We start from the raw sequence: 21,080 nt of genomic DNA, 5'->3' as shown, positions 1-21,080 counted from the left end.
CCAAAGGATTATAAATCATTCTACTATAAAGACACATGCACATGTATGTTTATTGCAGCACTATTTACAATAGCAAAGACATGGGAACCAACCCAAATGCCCATCAATGATAGACTGAATAAAGAAAATATGGCACATATACACCAGGGAATCCTATGCAGCCATAAAAAAAGAATGAGATCATGTGCTTTGCAGGGACATGGATGAAGCTGGAAGCCATCATTCTCAGCAAACTAACACAGGAACAGAAAACCAAACACCACATGTTCTCACTCATAAGTGGGAGTTGAACAATGAGAACACACTGAAATGGGGAGGGGAATATCACATTGCAGGGGCTGTTGAGTGGTGGAGGGCAAGGGGAGGGAGAGTATTAGGACAAATACCTAATGTATGTAGGGCTTAAAACATAGATGATGAGTTGTTTGGTGTAGCAAACCACCATGGCACATGTATACCTGTGTAACAAACCTGCACGTTCTGCACATGTATCCTGGGACTTAAAGTAAAAAAAAAAATCAATTGATCATATTTGTTAGGTCTATTTCCGGACTCTCTATTTTGTTCCACTGATCTATGTGTCTATCCATTCACCAACACCATGAAGTCTTGAATAAGTAGGTCTTTAATTTAAGTGTTGTGATTCATCCAACTGTATTCTATTTTCCCCCAATTTTCCTGACTATTCTAGTTCCTTTGCCTCCCCATAAAAAATTACAAACAGCTTTCTATATTTAAAAAGAATCCCCATGGCATTTTAATGGCGATGATGTTAAATCTGTATATAAATCTACAAAGAATTGACATTTTTACTATGTTGTATCTTCCATTCCAAGAACATGGTTATGTTTCTCCATTTATTTAGGTCTTCTTTGATTTTTTATGAACATTTAATACTTCTAAGCATAAAAATTCTTTAAATATTTTGTTAGGTTTATACATATTTTAGTCTCTTTGAGCATATTTGAATAGTATTGTAATTTTAATTTCAGTTTCCAATTGTTTACTGCTAATATATAGAAATACAGTTGCTTGAGACCTTGTATCTGAAGTTATTAGACCTACCCTTTATGCAACCTAATCTCAGCTGTTTTCATGACCTCCAACAACCCCTGGCTATCACTTGTAGTCCTCTACAAGGAATCTTCAGGATCAAAATAAATAGTTTGGGGGACTATCACCACCAGGCTGTCCTCTCAGCAGGCACACCTCGCACCATGTCTAAATAAACAGACATCCTATTTGGAAGTTAGCTTCCCATAAAACTCACTCACCTGCCCAAAGGAAAAAAAAACGTCCTGATAAGGCCATTTCTTACCTGACACAGCAGCTACCACGAGAGCCTAAGATTTGATCATTTATAGTTATTTCACCCCAGAGGCCTAAAGATTGAGCCATAGGCCTATGACCTAGCTCGCGAATCATCAACAAATACTTTAGAGTACAGTCTGGCCACACAGACAGACACATAGGCAGCTGGAACTGCCTAATAAATAGAGAAAATTAATAAGATCTAATGTTTGATAGCACAACAGGGTAACTATAAATAATAATTTAATTTTACACTTAAAAATAACTAAAAGTATAATTGGATTGTTTATAACACAAAGAATAAATACTTGAGGTAATGGGAAGAAAATAAAATAGAGAACTTCTCAAGGAAACGGAGAGAGACATCGTCAGGAAAATATAGAATAATCAGGCTATTTTAAAGTCCTTTAATTCCGCCATAAGCTAAGGAAAAATATCTAGGAAATATCTTTAGCTCCCATACTCTATGGTGGTGAAGGCAGGAGTATATTGAATGTATCATGTCTCAGAAGTTCTGATTTTCCTCTCCTCATACTGCTTCTACATAAGGAAATATGTCCTTAGAGACTCTGAGTCTGTGTATATATCAGTGAGGGAAAGGTTACGTAAAGGAAGGGCCTATTCTTAAAACCACAAAGAGAACCACTAAGGCAAACTGATATAAGGCAGGAACCTCTGGGGTCTAATAATCACTCATTCAGTCTCCCCTAAAATTGGTGTGGCAATGTTTAGGAAGATAAGGTACATAGGTGACAACTGCTGTTTTGTGGGCTACTACATTTATTGTCCTAGAAGACTGAAATTGTATAGGGTCCCCCCAACAATCTCAGCACCCAGGCAGCTAGAGGACAACAGACTTTGGGCCCAGATATAAAGTAGCTATCTTTACCCTCAAGGGTCAGTGTGTGCCTGCCCATGACTGGGCCCTCCACACATCACTCAGTATTCATAAAATGTCCAGTCTCCATCTTTTGCACCCTGACTCACACATTATCATGGCAGAGCACCAACTATGGACAGTGCCGTAATATAGTTTGGATATTTGTCCCTGCCCAAATCTCAGGTTGAATTGCAATACCCCATCCTGGAGGCTAGGGCCTGGTGGGAAGTGTTTGGTTCATAGGGATGGATCTCTCATGACTTGGTGTTGTCTTGGTGATAGTGAGTTCTCACAAGCTCTGGTCATTTAAAAGTGTGTGGCACCTTCCCCTCACTAACTATCTGTTGCTCCTGCTTTCACTACATAATATGCAAGCTCCTGCTTAACCTAATGTCATGAGTAAAAGCTCTGTGAGGCCTCCCCAGAAACCATGTGATGTCAATTCTATACTTGCTGTACATCCTGCAGAACTGTGAGCCAATTAAACCTCTTTTCTTTATAAATTACCCAGTCTTAGGTATTTCTTTATAGGAACGCAAAAACAGAGAATTTTGTCGGGATCTTGGGACTAGATTGCAATTCTGGACAGAGCAGCATGTGGAGGCTTGCACTGTGCATTTTAGCTCCAGATCAACTGCAAGAACAAACGGGCAATACTGAGAGGACCCACAGACCCTCTGAAGGAAGTGGACTGCTCCTGCAGGACCCCAGAGACACCCCAAATACGGTGAGTGCCCCAACTGTGGAAGTAGGAAAGGGAGACCCTCCTCTCCTGAACACACAGCTGAAGGTCTGTTTGCAAGAGAAGTTTCTGACTTTGCCTGGAGCTGAGTCAAGTCAGAGTGCCAAACCAAGTGAAATACAGGGGTAGAGGAAGCAGCAGAAAGGCCCCAGGAGATCGCGAGATCCCCAAGCAGCCCATTCCTGCCTGGTACCACAAGGATCCATTACAAGGGTGGCCAGAGGAGCAGGGAGTAAAACTCTACAGGAAGAAGGAATTCTCTAGCTGAACTCTGTAACAATTTGAAAGGGCGAGAAGCCTCTTGGCCAGAACTCTGGGGTGGGGGAGGAGGCACAAATCCCGCTTGCAGACTTCACAGGTGGTGGAAGAACTAAAGCCCTTTTCTTTTGCAGCTGGGAGGTGGAAAGTATCCAGCAAGTTTTCAAGCCTGTCTCACCCTCTGCCTGGAAACAGACTCGGGGCTGTTGTGGGCTGCACAGTGGGACTGAGAATGGCCCTCTGGTTTACGTGGCAGCTGGGTGAGGCCTGTGACTGCTGATTTTCCCCCACTTCCCTGACAACCTGCATGACCCAGCAGAGACAGCCACAGTCCTCCTAGGTACACAATTCCTGTGACTTGGGAATCTCAACCCCATCCCCCACAGCAGCTGCAGCAAGACCAGCCCAAGGAGACTCTGAGCTCAGACATGCCTAGCCCCACCCCCACCTGATGGTCTTTCTCTACCCATCCTGGGAGCAGAAGACAAAGGGCATATAATCTTGGGAGTTCTAGGGCCCCACCCACTGCTGGTTGTTCTCCACACTACTACAGCTGATGCTATCTGGAAAGCACTACCTCCTGGCAGGAGACCAACCAGCACAATAATAGAGCATTAAACCACCAAAGCTAAGGACCCTCACAAAGTCCACTGCACCTTCTGCCATCTCCACCAGAACAGGCACTGATATCTACAGGTGAGAGACCCATAGAGAGTTCACATCACAGGACTCTGTGCAGACCCCAGTACCAGTCCGGAGCTGGGTAGACTCACTGGGTGGCTAGATCCAGAAGAGAAACAACAATCACTGCAGTTCGGCTCACAGGAAGCCACATCCACAGAAAAACGGGGAGTACAATATCAAGGGAACAACCCGTGGGACAAAAAATCCTGAACAACAGCCTTCAGCCCTAGACTGTCAGGCCTCTGAGCCGAAGCTCAGCCATTGTAACCCCTGTGACCTGCACATATATGTCCAGATGGCCTGCAAGAGCCAAGAAGTCTGGGGCAACCCAAAACTACAGAAGAAGTAAAACAGCCAGCTCTTGTCTTAACTGATTGACCAACCTTACAACATTCCATTATGACTTTTTTCTGCCCTGCCCCAACTGATTGATCAACCTCGTGACATTCTTCTTCTGGGCAATGAGTCTTATGATCTCCCCACCATGAACCTTGTGACTCCTTCCTCTGCTGACTGTAACTTTCCACTGCTTAACCCAGTCCTATAAAACTGCCCCACCCCTATCTCCCTTTGCTGACTCCTTTTTCAGACTCAGCCCACCTGCATCCAGGTGAAATAAACAGCTTTATTGCTCACACAAAGCCTGTTTGGTGGACTCTCTTCACACGGATGCATATGACATTTGGTGCCAAAGACCTGGGACAGGAGGACTCCTTCAGGAGACCATTCCCATCCTCGCCCTCACTCTGTGAGGAGATACATCTATGACTTCAGGTCCTCAGACCAACCAGCCCAAGGAACATCTCATCAATTTCAAATCAGGTAAACAGTCTTTTCACTCTCTTCTCCAGCCTCTCTCGCTACCCTTCAATCTCCCTGTCCTTCCAATTCCAGTTCTTTTTCCTCTCTAGTAGAGATAAAGGAGACACATTTTATCCGTGGACCCAAAACTCCGGTGCCAGTCACAGACTCAGGAAGACAGTCTTCCCTTGGTGCCTAATCACTGCGGGGACCCCTGCCTGATTATTCACCCACATTTCAGAGGTGTCTGATCACCACGGGGACGCCTGCCTTGATTCTTCACCTTAGTGAATAATCCAGTACTAGAGTCCATAAAAACTCCCCTGGGTGGCAAGTACCACCACCCGCCTCCATGTCTCTACCCTCTCTTTTCTCTGGGCTTGCCTCCTTCACTACGGGCAACCTTCTACCCTCAATTCCCTCTTCTTCTCCCTTAGCCTGTGTTCTTAAAAACCTAAAACCCCTTCAACTAACACCTAACCTAAAACCTAAACGTCTTATTTTCTTCTGCAATACCGCTAGGCCCAAATACAAACTCAACAGTGGTTCCAAATGTTCAGAAAATGGCACTTTTGATTTCTCCATCTTACAAGACCTGGATGATTTTTGTCAAAAAATGGGCAAATAGTCTGAGATGCCTGACATCCAAGCATTCTTTTACACATTTGTCCCTCCCTAGTCTCTGCTCCCAATGCGACTCATCCCAAATCTTTCTTCTTTCTCTCCTGTCTGTCCTTCACCCCAAGCTCTGAGTCCTTTGAATCCTCCTTTGCTATGGACTCATCTGACCTCTCCCCTCCTCCCCAGGCTGCTCCTTGCCAGGCCAAGCCAGGTCCCAATTCTTCCTCAGCATCCGCTCCCCCACCATATAATCCCTCTATCACTTCCCCTCCTCACAACTGGTCTGGCTTACAGTTTCATTCTGCGACTAGCCCTCCCCCAACCTGCCCAACAATTTCCTCTTACAGAGGTGGCTGGAGCTGAAGGCATAGTCAAGGTTAGTGTTCCTTTTTCTTTATCTGACTTCTCCCAAATCAGTTAGTGTTTAGGCTCTTTTTCATGAAATATGAAAACCCAGCCCAGTTCATGGCCTGTTTGGCAACAACCCTTAAATGCTTTACCACCCTAGACCCAGAGGGGCCAGAAGGCCGCATTATTCTCAATATGTATTTTATTACCCAATCCATTCCCGAAATAAAGCTCCAAAAATTAGATTCCAGCCTTAAAACCCCACAATAGGACTTAATTAACCTCGCCTTCAAGGTGTACAATAACAGACAAGAGGCAGCCAAATGGCAACATATTTCTGAGTTGCAATTACTTGCCTCCCCTGTATGAGAAACCCCAGCCACATCTCCAGCACACAAGAACTTCAAAACGCCTAAACTGCAGCAGCCAGGCATTCCTCCAGGACCTCCTCCCCCAGGATCTTGCTTCTAGTGCCGGAAATCTGGCCACTGGGCCAAGGAATGCCCACAGCACAGGATTCCTCCTAAGCCGTGTCCCATTTGTGTGGGACCCCACTGGAAATTGGACTGTCCAACTCACCCAGCAGCCACTCCCAGAGCCCCTGGAACTCTGGCTCAAGGCTCTCTGACTGACTCCTTCCCAGACCTTCTCGGCTTAGTAGCTGAAGACTGACACTGCCTGATCGCCTTGGAAGCCTCCTGGACCATCACAGACACTTTGGCTAACTCTTACAGTGGAGGGTAAGTCCATCCTCTTCTTAATCAATAAGGAGGCTACCCACGCCACATTACCTTCTTTTCAAGGGCCTGTTTCCCCTGCCTCCATAACTGTTGTGGGTACTGACAGCCAGGCTTCTAAACCTCTTAACACTTCCCAACTTTGGTGCCAACTTGGACAATATTCTTTTATGCACTCCTTTTTAGTTATTCCCACCTGCTCAGCTCCCTTGTTAGGTCGAGACATCTTAAAATATCTGCTTCCCTAACTATTCCTAGGCTACAGCCACACCTCATTGCCGCTCTTTCCCCCAGTTTAAAGCCTCCTTTGCATCTTCCTCTTGTATCCCCCAACCTGAACCCATAAATATGGGATATCTCTACTCCCTCTCTGGCAATCTACCACACGCCTTTTAAAACCTTTACCCTTACCCTGCTCAACGCTAATACCCCACCCCACAGCGGGCTTTAAAAAGGTTAAAGCCTTTATTACCCGCCTGTTACAACATGGCCTCTTAAAGCCTACAAAATCTCCTTACAACTCTCCTATCCTAACTGTCCAAAAACCGGCCATTCTTACAGGCTGGTCCAGGATCTTCGCCTTATCAACCAAATTGTCTTGCCTATCCACCCTGTGGTGCCAAGCCCATATACTCTCCTATACTCAATACCTCCCTGTACAACCCATTATTCTGTTCTGGATCTCAAACATGCTTCCTTTACTATTCCTTTAGACCCTTCATCCCAGCCTCTCTTTGCTTTTACCTGGACTGATCTTGACACCCATCAGTCCCAGCAGCTTACCTGGGCTGTATTGCCTCAAGGCTTCCGGGACAGCCCTCATTACTTCAGCCAAGCTCTTTCTCATGATTTACTTTCTTTCCACCCCTGTGGTTCTCACCTTATTCAATATATTGATGACCTTCTACTCTGTAGTCCCTCCTTTGAGTCTTTTCAACAAGATACCCTTCAGCATTTATTTTCCAAAGATAACGGGTATCCCCCTCCAAAGCTCAAATTTCTTCCACATCTTTTACCTACCTCGGCATAATTCTTCTTGAAAACATGCGTGCCCTCCCTGCCGATCGTGTCCAGCTGATCTATCAAACCCCAACACCTTCTACAAAGCGACAACTCCTTTCCTTCCTGGGCATGGTTGGACACTTTAACCTTTGGATACCTGGTTTTGCCATCCTAACAAAACCATTTATAAACTCACAAAGGAAAACCTAGCTGACCCCATAGATCCTAAATCCTTTCCCTACTCCTCTTTCCATTACTTAAAAACAGCCCTAGAAGTTGCTCCCACACTAGCTCTCCCTAACTCATCCCAACCCTTTTTCATTACACACAGCCGAAGTGCAGGGCTGTGCGGTAGGAATTCTTACACAAGAGCTGGGACCGCGCCCTGTAGCCTTTCTGTCAAAACAACTTGACCTTACTGTTTTAGGCTGGCCTCCACATTATTCCTGATACCTCACCTGACCCCCATGACTATATCTCTCTGATCCAGCTGGCATTCACTCCATTTCCCCATATTTCCTTTTTTCCTTCTCCTTACCCTGATCACACTTGGTTTATTGATGGCAGTTCCACCAGGCCTAATCACCACTCACCAGAAAAGGCAGGCTATGATATAGTATCTTATACATCTATCATTGAGGCTACTGCTCTGGTCCACTCCACTACCTCTCAGCAAGCCTAACTCATTGCCTTAACTTGAGCCCTCACTCTTGCAAAAGGATTCCGTGTCAATATTTATACTGGCTTTAAATATGCCTCTGACGTCCTGCACCACCATACGGGCTGAAAGAAGTTTCCTAGTTAGCAAGGGTCCTCCATCATTAATGCCTCTTTAATAAAAACTCTTCGCAAGGACGCTTTACTTCCAAAGGAAGGTGGAGCCATTCACTGCAAAGGCCATCAAAGGACCTCAGACCCCATTGCTCAAGGCAACAATTACGCTGATAAGACAGCTAAAGAAGGAGCCAGTATTCCTACTTCTGTCCCTCACGGCCAGTTTCTCTCTTTCTCATTAGTCACTCCTACTTACTCTCCCACTGAAGTTTCCACCTATAAATCCCTCCCCACTCAAGGCAAATGGTTCTTAGACCAAGGAAAACACCTCTTTCCAGCTTCACAGGCTCATTCCACTCTATCGTCCTTTCATAACCTCTTCCATGTGGGTTACAAGCCACTAGCCCGCCTCTTAGAATCTGTCATTTCCTTTAAGACATTTGCCCTGCATTTCACTCCATCCTTGGCTACCTTCCCCTTGTTCTTTGGAATCTCCTCCTAACCCCTCCACTTGCTTGCTTATAACCAGCCCCATGAATAGCAGTGAAAGGTTACTCGTAGTCATTATGAGCTTACTCATACACCATAAAAATAGAACCTCCCCCTCTACCCAGTTGCCCCATCAATCCCCATTACAACCTCTAACGTGCTGCTTTCGCTAAATCCCTAAGAGTCTAGGTGCAAGAAACCTCTTTTGGTGCTTCCTCTCATCTTTTCACTTTACATTTCCGGTTTTGCCTTACAAAGGTCTTTCCTTCCTCTGCGGCTCCTCCACCTACATGTCTACCTGCTAATTGGATAGGTACATGTACACTAGTTTTTCTTGTTCCCAAAATTCAATTTTCAAATAAGACCATGCAACTTCCTGTCCCCCGCATGACACCAACCAGACAAAAAAGAATTATTTCTCTAATCCCTCTACTTGTAGACTTAGGACTTTCTGCTTCCACTACTGCCCTTGGAGCTGGAATAGCAGGGGTTTCAACTTCTATCACAGCCTTCTGTAGCCTTTCTAATAACTTTTCTACTAGCATTACAGATAAATCACAAACTTTATCAGTCCTTCAGGCCCAGGTTGACTCCTGAGCCGCAGTTCTCCTTCAAAGTCGCCGAGGACTTGACCTACTCACTGCTGAAAAAGGAGGACTCTGTGTATTTTTAAATGAACAATTTTGTTTTTATCTAAAACAATCCAGCCTGCTATATGACAACATAAAAAAGCTTAAAGATGCCCAAAAACTTGGCAGCCAGGCAAATAATTACAGTGGATCCACCTGGACACTTTCTAACTGGGTGTCTTGGCTCCTCCCTATTCTTAGTCGCCTGGTACCTGTGTTTCTCCTTCTCTTATTCAGGCCTTGTGTCTTCTGTTTGGTTTCTCAATTCATACAAAACCACATTCAGATCATTACCAATCATCCTATACGACAAATGCTACTTTTAACAACCCCACGGTACCATCCTCTGCCCCAAGATCTCCCAACAGCCTAAATTCCTATTCCTTGTAACTCATTATAAAAATTTTTTAAGGTGTCCATGCAGTTCCTGGTCACGCTTGAAGCAGTCCCAAGAAACATCGCCCCTACCCCAATAATCCCCAGTAAAACTTATATTTTCTTTATCTTTTATTATAACTTTATATTTTATAAATAAAAAGACAGGAATGTCAGGCCTCTGAGCCGAAGCTCAGCCATTGTAATCCCTGTGACCTGCACATATATGTCCAGATGGCCTGCGGGAGCCAAGAAGTCTGGGGCAACCCAAAACTACAAGAGAAGTAAAACAGCCAGCTCCTGTCTTAATTGACTGACCAACCTTACAACATTCCATTGACTTGTTCCTGCCCTGCCCCAACTGATCAATCAACTTCGTGACATTCTTCTGGGCAATGAGTCTTATGATCTCCCTACCATGCACCCTGTGACTCCCTCCTCTGCTGACAATTGATAACCACCTTTAACTGCAACTTTCCACTGCTTACTCCAGTCCTATAAAACTGCCCCACCCCTATCTCTCTTTGCTGACTCCTTTTTTTGGACTCAGCCCTCCTGCACTCAGGTGAAATAAACAGCTTTATTGCTCACACAAAGCCTGCTTGGTGGACTCTCTTCACATGGATGTGCGTGACATAGATCTTCCCTCTGACAGAGCCTACCCAAATGAAAAGGAACAAGAAAACCAACCCTGGTGATATGACAAAACAAGGCTTGTTAGTACCCCCCAAAAATCACACTAGTTCACCAACAGTGGATCCAAACTAAGAAGAAATCCTCCATTTATCTAAAAAAGAATTCAGGAGGTTAGTTATTAGGCTAATCACAGAGGGACCAGAGAAAGGCAAAGCCCCATGCAAGGAAATCCAAAAAAATTATACAAGAAGTGAAGGGAGAAATATTCAAGGAAATAGATAGCTTAAAGAAAAAGCAATAAAAAATTCAGGAAACGCAGAATACACTTTTAGATATGCGAAATTCTCTGGAAAGTCTCAGCAATAGAATTGAACAAGTAGAATAAAGAAATTTAGCGATCAACGACACGGTCTTTGAATTAGCCCAATCCGACAAAGACAAGGAAAAAAGAATAAGAAAATATGAACAAAGCCTCCAAGAAGTCTGGAATTATGTTAAATGACTAAACCTAAGAATAACTGGTGTACCTGAGAAAGAAGACAATTCTAAAACCTTGCAAAACATATTTGGGGGAATAATCAAGGAAAACTTCTGTGGCCTTGTTAGAGACCTAGACATGCAATTACAAGAAGCACAAAGAACACCTGGGAAATTCATTGCAAAAAGATCTTCACCTAGGCACATTGTCATCAGGTTATCCAAAGTTAAGACAAAGGAAAGAATCTTAAGGTCTGTGAGACAGAAGCACGAGGTAAACAATACAGGAAAGCCTATCAGATTAACAGCAGATTTCTGCCAGAAACCCCAGAAGCCAGAAGGGATTGGGGCCCTATCTTCAGCCTCCTCAAACAAAACAATTATCAGTCAAGAGTTTTGTATCTGTGAAACTAAGCATCATATATGAAGGAAAGATACAGTCATTTTCAGATGAACAAATGCTGAGATAATTTGCTATTACCAAACAACTACTACAGGAACTGCTAAAAGGAGCTCTAAATCTTGAAACAAATCCTGGAAACACATCAAAACAGAACGACTTTAAAGCATAAATCACACAGGACCTGTAAAATAAAAATACAAGTTAAAAAGCAAAAACAAACAAAACAAAGTACACAGGCAACAAAGAGCCTGATGAATGCAACAGTACCTCACATTTCAATACTAACATTGAATGTAAATGGCCTAAATGCTCCATTTAGAAGATACAGTACCGGAGAATGAATAAGAACTCACCAATCATCTGCTGCCTTCAGGAGACTCACATAACACATAAGGACTCACAAAAATTTAAAGTAAAGGGGTGGAAAAAGGCATTTTGTGCAAATGGACACCAAAAGCGAGCAGGGGAGCTATTCTTACATCAGACAAAACAAACTTTAAAGCCACAGCAGTTGAAAGAGACAAAGAGGGACATTATATAATGGTAAAAGGCCTTGTCCAACAGGAAAGTATCACAAACCTAAATATATATGCACCTAACACTGGACCTCCCAAGTTTATAAAACAATTACTAATAGACCTAAGAAATGAGATAGCAATACAATTATAGTGAGGGACTTCAATACTTCACTGACAGCAGTAGACAGGTCAATCAAGACAGAAAGTCAAAAAAGAAACAATGGATTTAAACTATACGTTGTAACAAATGGACTTAACAGATATATACAGAACATTTTATCCAACAACTACAGAATACACGTTCAATTCAACAATGCATGGAACTTTCTCCAAGATAGACCATATAATAGGACATAAAAGGAGGCTTGATAAATTTAAGAAAATTGAAACTATATCAAGCACTGTCTCACACTATAGTGGAAAAAAACTGGAAATAAACTCCAAAAGGAACCTTCAAAACCACGCAAATACATCGATATTAAATAACTTGCTCCTGAGTGAGCACTGGGTCAAACAAAATCAAGATGGAAATTTAAAAATTTCTTTGAACTGAATGACAATAACAACACAACCTAGGCCAGGCGCAGTGGCTCACGCCTATAATCCCAGCACTTTGGGAGGCCAAGGTGGGTGGATCACAAGGTCAGGAGATCGAGATCATCCTGGCTAACATGGTGAAACCCCGTCTCTACTAAAAATACGAAAAAAAAAAATTAGCCAGGCATGGTGGTGGGTGCCTGTAGTCCCAGCTACTCGGGAGACTGAGGCAAGACAATGGCATGAACCTGGGAGGCGGAGCTTGCAGTGAGCTGAGATCGCGCCACTGCAGTCCAGCCTGGGCAAGTGAGCGAGACTCCCTCTCAAAAAATAAAAATAAATAAAAACAAAAAACACAACCTATCAAAACCTCTGGGATACAGCTAAGGCTGTGCTAAGAGGAAAGTTCAGAGCCCTAAACACCTACATCAAAAAGTCCAAAAGAGCACAAAGAGACAATCTAAGGTCATACCTCAAGGAACTGGAGAAACAAGAATAAACGAAACCCAAACCCAGCAGAAGAAAGGACATAACCAAGATCAGAGCAGAACTAAATGATACTGAAACAAACAAACAAAACTCCACAAAAGATAAATGAAACAAAAAGCTGGTCTTTGAAAAGATAAATAAAATGGATAGACCATTAGCAAGACTAACTAAGAAGAGAGAAAAATGCAAATAACCTCAGGAAGAAATGAAATATGAGATATTACAACTGACACCACTGAAATAGAAAACATCATTTAAGGCTATTATGAACACCTTTATGTACATAAACTATAAAACCTAGAAGAGATGGATAAATTCCGGAAAAATACAACCCTCTTAGTGTAAATCAGGAAGAAATTGATACCCTGAATAGACCAATAACAAGCAGTGAGATTGAAATGGTAGTTTAAAAATTACCAACAAAAAAAAGTCCAGGACCAGATAGATTCACAGCAGAATTCTACAAGACATGCAAAGAAGAATTGATGCCAATCCTTTTGACACTATTCCACAAGATAGAAAAAGAAGGAACCCTCACTAATTCATTCTATGAAGCCAGCATCACCCTAATACCAAAATCAGGAAAGGACACAACCAATAAAGAAAAGTACAGACAGATATCTTTAAGGAATGTTGATGCTAAAATTCTTAACAAAACACTAGCTAACCAAATCCAAAAACATATCAAAAAGATAATCCACCATGATAAAGTGGTTTTCATAACAGGAATGATTTAACATATGCAAGTCAATAAATGTGATACACCACATAAAAATAATTAAAAACAAAAATCAAATGATAATCTCAATAGATGTAGAGAAAGCATTCAACAAAATCCAGCATCCCTATACGATTAAACCCTCAGAAAAATCGGCATGCAGGGGACATACCTTAATGTAATAAAAGCCATCTATGACAAACCCACAGCCAACATAATACTGAATGGGGAAAAGTTGAAAGCATTCCCTCTGAGAATGGGAACAACACAAGCATGCTCACTCTCACCACTCCTCTTCAACATAGTACTGGAAGTCCTAGCCAGAGTAATCAGACAAGAACAATAAATAAAGGGCATCCAAATTGGTAAAGAGGAAGACAAACTGTCCCTGTCTGATGAAGATATGCTTGTTTACCTGAAAACCCTAAGGACTCTTCCGAAAATCTCCTAGAACTGATAAAAGAATTCAGCAAAGTTTCCAGATACAAGATTAAGGTACACAAATCAGTAGTTCTTCTATATACCAACAGTAACCAAGCTGAGAATCAAATCAAGAACTCAACCCCTTTTACAATAGCTGCAAAAAAAAAAAATACTCAGGAATATACCTAACCAAGGAGTTGAAAGACCTTTATAAGGAAAACCACAAAACATTGCTGAAACAAATCACAGACAACACAAACAAATGGAAACACATCCCATGCCCATGGATGGGTAGAATCAATGTTGTGAAAATGACCATACTGCCAAAAGCAATGTACAAATTCAATGCAATCCCCATCAAAATAAAACCATCATTCTTCACAGAGCTAGAAAAAACAATTCTGAAATTCATATGGAACCAAAAAATAGCCCACACAGCCAAAGCAAGATTAAGGAAAAAGAGTAAATCTAGAGGCGTCACACTACCTGGTTTCAAACTATAATATAAGGCCGTAGTACCAAAACAGTATGGCACTGGTATAAAAATAGGCACATAGACCAATGGAACAGAATAGAGAACAACGAAATAAACCCAAATACTTATAGCCAACTGATGTTTGACAAAGGAAACAAAAATATAAAGTGGGAAAAGGACGCCCTTTTCAACTAATGGTGCTGGATACTTGGCTAGCCACATGTAGGAGAATGAAACTGCATCCTTATCTATCACCTTATAGAAAAATCAACTCAAGATGGATTAAGAACTTAAACATAAGACCCGAAGCTATAAATATTTTAGAAGATAACAATGGAAAAACCTTTCTAGGTATTGGCTTAAGCAAGGATTTCATGACCAGGAATCCAAAGCAAATGCAATAAAAACAAAGATAAATAGTTGGGACCTAATTAAACTAAAGAGCTTTTGCACAGCAAAAGGAACAGTCAGCAGAGTAAACAAACAGCCCACAAAGTGGGAGGAAATCTTCACAATCTATACATCTGACAAAGGCCCAATATCCAGAATCTACAATGAAGTCAAACAAATCAGCAAGAAAAAAACAAACGATCTCATCAAAAAGTGGGCTAAGGACATGAATAGATAATAATCAAAAGAAGATATACTAATGGCCACCAAACATATAAAAAAATGCTCAACATCACTGAAGATCAGGGAAATGCAAATCAAAACCACAATGTGATACCACTTTACTCCTGCAAGAGTGGCCATAATCAAAAAATAAAAAAAAACAGTAGATGTTGGCATTGATGTAATGATCAAGGAACACTTCTACACTGCTGGTGGGAATGTCAACTAGTACAGTCACTATGGAAAACAGTGTGGAGATTCCTTATAGAACAAAAAGTAGAACTACCATTTGATCCAGCAATCCCACTACTGGGTATCTACCCAGAGGAAAATAAGTCATTATTCGAAAAAGATACTTGCACACCCATGTTTATAGCAGCACAATTCTCAATTGTAAAATCGTGGAAACAACCCCAATGCCCATCAATCAATGAGTGGATAAAGAAAATTGTGGCATATATATATATAATACTCAGCCATAAATAGGAATGAATTATGAATTAACAGCATTTGCAGTGACCTGGATGAGATTAGAGACTATAGTTCTAAGTAAAGTAACTCAGGAATAAAAAACCAAACATCATACATTCTCACTGATATGTGGGAGCTAAGCTATGAGGACGCAAAGGTATAAGAATGATGCCATGGACTTTGGGGACTTAGGGGAAGGGTGGGAATGGTGTGAGGGATAAAAGACTACAAATATGGTGCAGTGTATACTGCTCCAGTGATGGGTGCACCAAAATCTCACAAATCACCACTAAAGAACTTACTCATGTAACCAAACAAGACCTGTACCCCAATAACATATAAAAAAAATTTTAAAAATTAAAATTAAAAAACAAAACAAACAATAAAACTAAAACAAAAAAGCAAAAAGAAAAAGAAACAAAACAAAACAAAAAGCCTAACACGGTCATGTAACAAACAGAACACTTGTTTGGAAAAAATGTAGAAATTTTATGAAATAAGCTTCAAGTTCTGCCAAGGAAAACAGGAATATAGTAATACAAAGTGTTGTTTCTCCCATACCTATCCCCCGTCGTTCCCCTTCTTGTTAATGGCACCAATACCTTTCAGCATTGACTGTGAAATCACTCTCACCATCTCACAATCCAGTAAGAAACTCATATAGATCATAAGTCTGTAATGTCTCACTGGCTAATACTTCCACATTATCATGTCTTACCTAGAATTTTAAAAAGTATTTCATCTACTTAGCACTTCTTACTCCCTCCAATGCATCTTTTAAAATATATCATTCTTAAACTGATATTTTTAAACCACAGATCTAAGTTATAATGTATCTTTCACTCTCTTGCCCACAACCCTTTGACCAAGAGATAAAGCAGAAAATATCTCTGCTGAGCACACATTGGCCACCAGGTTCTGATTCCCATCTATTCTTTCAAGCACAAAACACAGCTCCACACCATTCATGCTCCTTCCAGAATGACTATGACTTCTTTCCTGAAAACGGCCCCTGAGTCACACAATGAAGCCTCTGATTGGAAATTCTCTTACTCCACTCAATTATCATGTGATTAACATGGCCTATCTTCTTTCCTAGTATGACATCAGAATTCATTTTCTTGAGCTTTAGTGCTTTTTGTGGCCTTTGTATAGATTCTTCCCTGGTGCCCCAGGTTCTGGCACATAGAAGCTGGATATTTATCCCTGCAGTCTCTGAGAGATAAGAATGTAGGAGGCAGCAAGTCCTGGGTGAGAGAGGAGGCTGGATTAAGTACCACTAGGAATAAATGCAGAGGGAAAAGCAGATCACTGGCTGGGAGAAGCTTTTGGTCTTCCTAGAGATATGTGAACAATCACTCTTTTACAGACATAAGAATGAATATTATCTCTTTTCCAGGTACCTTACCCTCACTAAACTTGGTTGGGGGAAGTCTTCCCATTGCAACATACACAGTTTTGGTCTTTTTAGAGATATGTGAACAATCATTCTTTTACAAACATAAGAATGAATATGATCACTTTTCCTGGCACCTTACCCTCACTAAACTCGGTGGAGAGAAGTCCTCCCATTGCAACACACAGAGAAGATGTAGTCTCCATCCGACTCTCTTAGTCTGACATTGAGGGTCTGGCTTCAGACAGAATGACAGTTTTGCCCCAGAGACCTTGCATATGGAAGAGCTGTATATGGTAATTAAACTTCTTCCTCCACTCCTTCCAGCATCTGTGACAACAAACAAGAGGACAGGTATATTAGACCACAAAGCTTCACAAAGAAAAATGTTTGTACATGTCTGCACATCTGACATCCGACACCCCTCGTAATGAACCTGTCTTATGGGTTCTGCCACACAACCAGGCCTGATTATAAACCACAGCCTGACCAGCACCAACAATGGCAGAGGCATGAACCCCAATTATGCTGCCAGGGCTATACCACTCTATACCCCAGCTCCACCACTGGGGTCTGTATGGTATGGAAGCATGGAAGCCCCAACACCCAACATAAAGATTCAATAATTTCCTTCAACACCCAGACTGAACATAAGCACTGTAGCCCCACCCAATCTTTATTTGAAATGGTTTCTGCACCTTGTTTTTATACACAACCTTGATCAGATCCAGCTGTTTCCTGAATACCACAATAGCCAGGATAAAGTCCTGAAACCTGACTCTGCATCTGTCTCAATTCAAAACAGGAAGATGTAACTAGTCCTGTAAGTAATTGGCTCCGGTCCCTGTAATATATCATGTTCAGTTGTAATCCCCAATGATGGAGGTGGGAAGGTGACTAGATCATGGGGGTAGATTTCTCACAGTGGTTTAGCACCATCACCTTGGTGCTGTTCTCATGACAGTGAGTCAGTTCTCATGAGATCTAGTTGTTTAAAAGTGTGTAGCACCTCCCTCGCCCTCTCTTACTCCTGCTCCTGCCATCTAAGACGTGCCTGCTTCCCCTTCACCTTCCACCATGATCATAAGTTTCCTGAGGCTTCCTCAGAAGCCAAGCAGATGCCAGCACCAAGCTTCCTGCACAGCCTGCAGAACCATGAGCCAATAAAACCTCTATTCTTTATAAATTACCCAGTCTTAGGTATTTCTTTATAGTAATGTGAGAATGGCCTAAGACACCCTGTCAATCTGCACCTGGGCAGTGTCTTCATAATTCAAGGTGCAGTACAGCAATTCTGACACTGGAGGCTGCGTTGCCTAACAAATAATCGCAAGAGCCAGAATTATTCAGGAAATATCTGAGCCTGGCCTTTATCTCTAAGAGACAATGGAAAGAAGATTTCCAATAAATATTACAGTTAGTGGCATAGAGGTTTTCCCTCTTTCTCCTCTACATCCTGGTTTATTCCCTGTGTTGATGCCTCCAGATCTACTCCCAGTCACTGGACACAGTCATACACAAATGCATAATGCACAGCAATCCACCTCTGTACAGTCTGACTGATGATATTTTCAACATATGCTGTATTTTTCTGAACATAACCCCATCATACATAGAAAAGCAACTGAAAGTTGAGAAATTGTAAGTTGAGTCATCATAAGTCAGGGACATCTGTCTATTCTACTTTTGTGATGCCTGTCATGGCAAATCAAGTAGCCTCCTAATTTCTCTTCCCTGTTCCACTTTCTGATTCTCTCAAAAATCCATCCTCAACACCGTAAAGAGATGGCTCATCAATCCATCAACAACTGACAAGAAACTTGTAATGAATTCGCAAAGAGTTGCATGGAGGAATCAAATGGGTAGAGGCCTTGTTATACATATTTTAAATTAATGTTTACTGTTTAGTTAAACGACAGTTGTTACATGCAGTTGTAAGAAATAATTCAAAGATTACACAGAGATCCTGTGTACGCTTTATTCAGTTTCCCCCAATGGTAAAATTTTGCAAAACTACAGTACAATATCACAACCAGGATATTCACATTAATAGTGAGATACAGAATATTCCATCGCCACAGGGATCCTCCTGTTGCTCTTCTACAGCTATACTAACTTCCTTCCTGCTCCCACCCCTTTCTTAACCTCTGGAAAGAACTAATCGTTTCTCCAATTCCATAATTTCGTCATTTCAGAAATGTAATATAAACGGAATCACACATCGTGTAATCTTTGGGACTGGCTCATTTCACTCAGCATAATTCTCTGAAGATTCCTCCAGGTTGCCGGTTGGTGTGTGTTTGTTCCTTTTTATTCCATTGTACGGAACGGTTCAACAGTTTGTTGAACCATTTGCATTTTGAAGGACAACTAGGTTGTTTCCCATTTGGAGTTATGACAAGTAAAGTTGCTACAAACATTCATGCACAGGACTTTGTGTAAACATGTTTTCATTTCTCTGTGATAAATCCCTAAAAATATAATTATTAGATCATATAGCAGTTTTTTTTATTACACATTAAGTTTTAGGGTACATGTGCACAATGTGCAGGTTTGTTACATATGTATACATGTGCCATGTTAGTGTGCTGCACCCATTAACTCTTCATTTAACATTAGGTATATCACCTAATGCTATCCCTACCCCCTCCCCCAACCCCACAACAGGTCTCGGTGTGTGATGTTCCCCTTCCTGTGTGCATGTGATCTCACTGTTCAATTCCCACCTATGAGTGAGAACATGTGGTGTTTGCTTTTTTGTCCATGCGATAGTAGGCTGAGAAGGATGGTTTCCAGCTTCATCCATGTCCCTACAAAGGACATGAACTCATCATTGTTTATGGCTGCATAGTATTCCATGGTGTATATGTGCCACATTTTCTTAATCCAGTCTATCATTGTTGGACATTTGGGTTGGTTCCAAGTCTTTGCTATTGTGAATAGTGCTGCAATAAACATACGTGTGCATGTGTCTTTATAGCAGCATGTTTTATAATCCCTTGGGTATATACCCAGTAATGGCATGGCTGGGTCAAATGGTATTTCTAGTTCTAGATCCCTGAGGAATCGCCACACTGACTTCCACAAGGGTTGAACTGGTTAACAGTCCCACCAACAGTGTAAAAGTGTTCCTACTTCTTCACATCCTCTCCAGCACCTGTTGTTTCCTGACTTTTTAATGATCACCACTCTAACTGGTGTGCGATGGTATCTCATTCGGGTTTTGATTTGAATTTCTCTGATGGCCAGTGAGGATGACCATTTTTTCATGTGTCTTTTGGCTGCATAAATGTCTTCTTTTGAGAAGTGTCTGTTCATATCCTTTGCCCACTTTTTGATGGGGTTGTTTGTTTTTTTCTTGTAAATTTGTTTGAGTTCATTGTAGATTCTGGATATTAGCCCTTTGTCAGATGACTAGATTGCAAAAATTTTCTCCCATTCTGTAGGTTGCTTGTTCACTCCGATGGTAGTTTCTTTTGCTGTGCAGAAGCTCTTTAATTTAATTAGATCCCATTTGTCAATTTTGGCTTTTGTTGCCATTGCTTTTGGTGTTTTAGTCATGAAGTCCTTACACATGCCTATGTCCTGAATGGTATTGCCTAGGTTTTCTTCTAGGGTTTTTATGGTTTTAGGTCTAACATTTAAGTCTTTAATCCATCTTGAATTAATTTTTGTATAGGGTGCAAGGAAGGGATCCAATTTCAGCTTTCTACATGTGGCTAGCCAGTTTTCCCAGCACCATTTATTAAATAGGGAATCCTTTCCCCATTTCTTGTTTTTGTCAGGTTTGTCAAAGATCAGATAGTTGTAGATATGTGGCATTATTTCTGAGAGCTCTGTTCTTTTCTATTGGTCTATATCTCTGTTTTGGTACCAGTACCATGCTGTTTTGGTTACTGTAGCCTTGTAGTATAGTTTGAAGTCAGGGAGTGTGATGCCTCCAGATTTGTTCTTTTGGCTTTGGATTGACTTGGCAGTGCAGGCTCGTTTTTGGTTCCATATGAACCTTAAAGTAGTTTTTTCCAATTCTGTGAAGAAAGTCATTGGTAGCTTGATGGGGATGACATTGAATCTATAAATTACCTTGGGCAGTATGGCCATTTTCACGATATTGATTCTTCCTACCCATGAGCATGGAATGTTCTTCCATTTCTTTGTATCCTCTTTTATTTCATTGAGCAGTGGTTTGTAGTTCTCCTTGAAGAGGTCCTTCACATCCCTTGTAAGTTGGATTCCTAGGTATTTTATTCTCTTTGAAGCAATTGTGAATGGGA

General features: G+C 41.6%; 1 long non-coding RNA gene across 1 annotated transcript in view; it reads right to left on the bottom strand.

Moving 5' to 3' along the window:
• Window positions 1–21,080, bottom strand: part of LOC129530114 (uncharacterized) — a 127,921-nt gene that overhangs the window by 15,428 nt on the left and 91,413 nt on the right. Inside the window, exon 3 of the long non-coding RNA XR_008675662.2 lies at window positions 16,949–17,136. This is a non-coding gene — a long non-coding RNA (uncharacterized lncRNA). The remainder of the gene's footprint in view (window positions 1–16,948; window positions 17,137–21,080) is intronic.

This window comes from Gorilla gorilla, chromosome X (assembly GCF_029281585.2).
Source record: "Gorilla gorilla gorilla isolate KB3781 chromosome X, NHGRI_mGorGor1-v2.1_pri, whole genome shotgun sequence".
Classification (NCBI taxonomy): domain Eukaryota; kingdom Metazoa; phylum Chordata; class Mammalia; order Primates; family Hominidae; genus Gorilla; species Gorilla gorilla.
The sequence above is the reverse complement of the archived record's forward strand: the minus strand, read 5'-3'. Positions and strand labels throughout refer to the sequence as shown.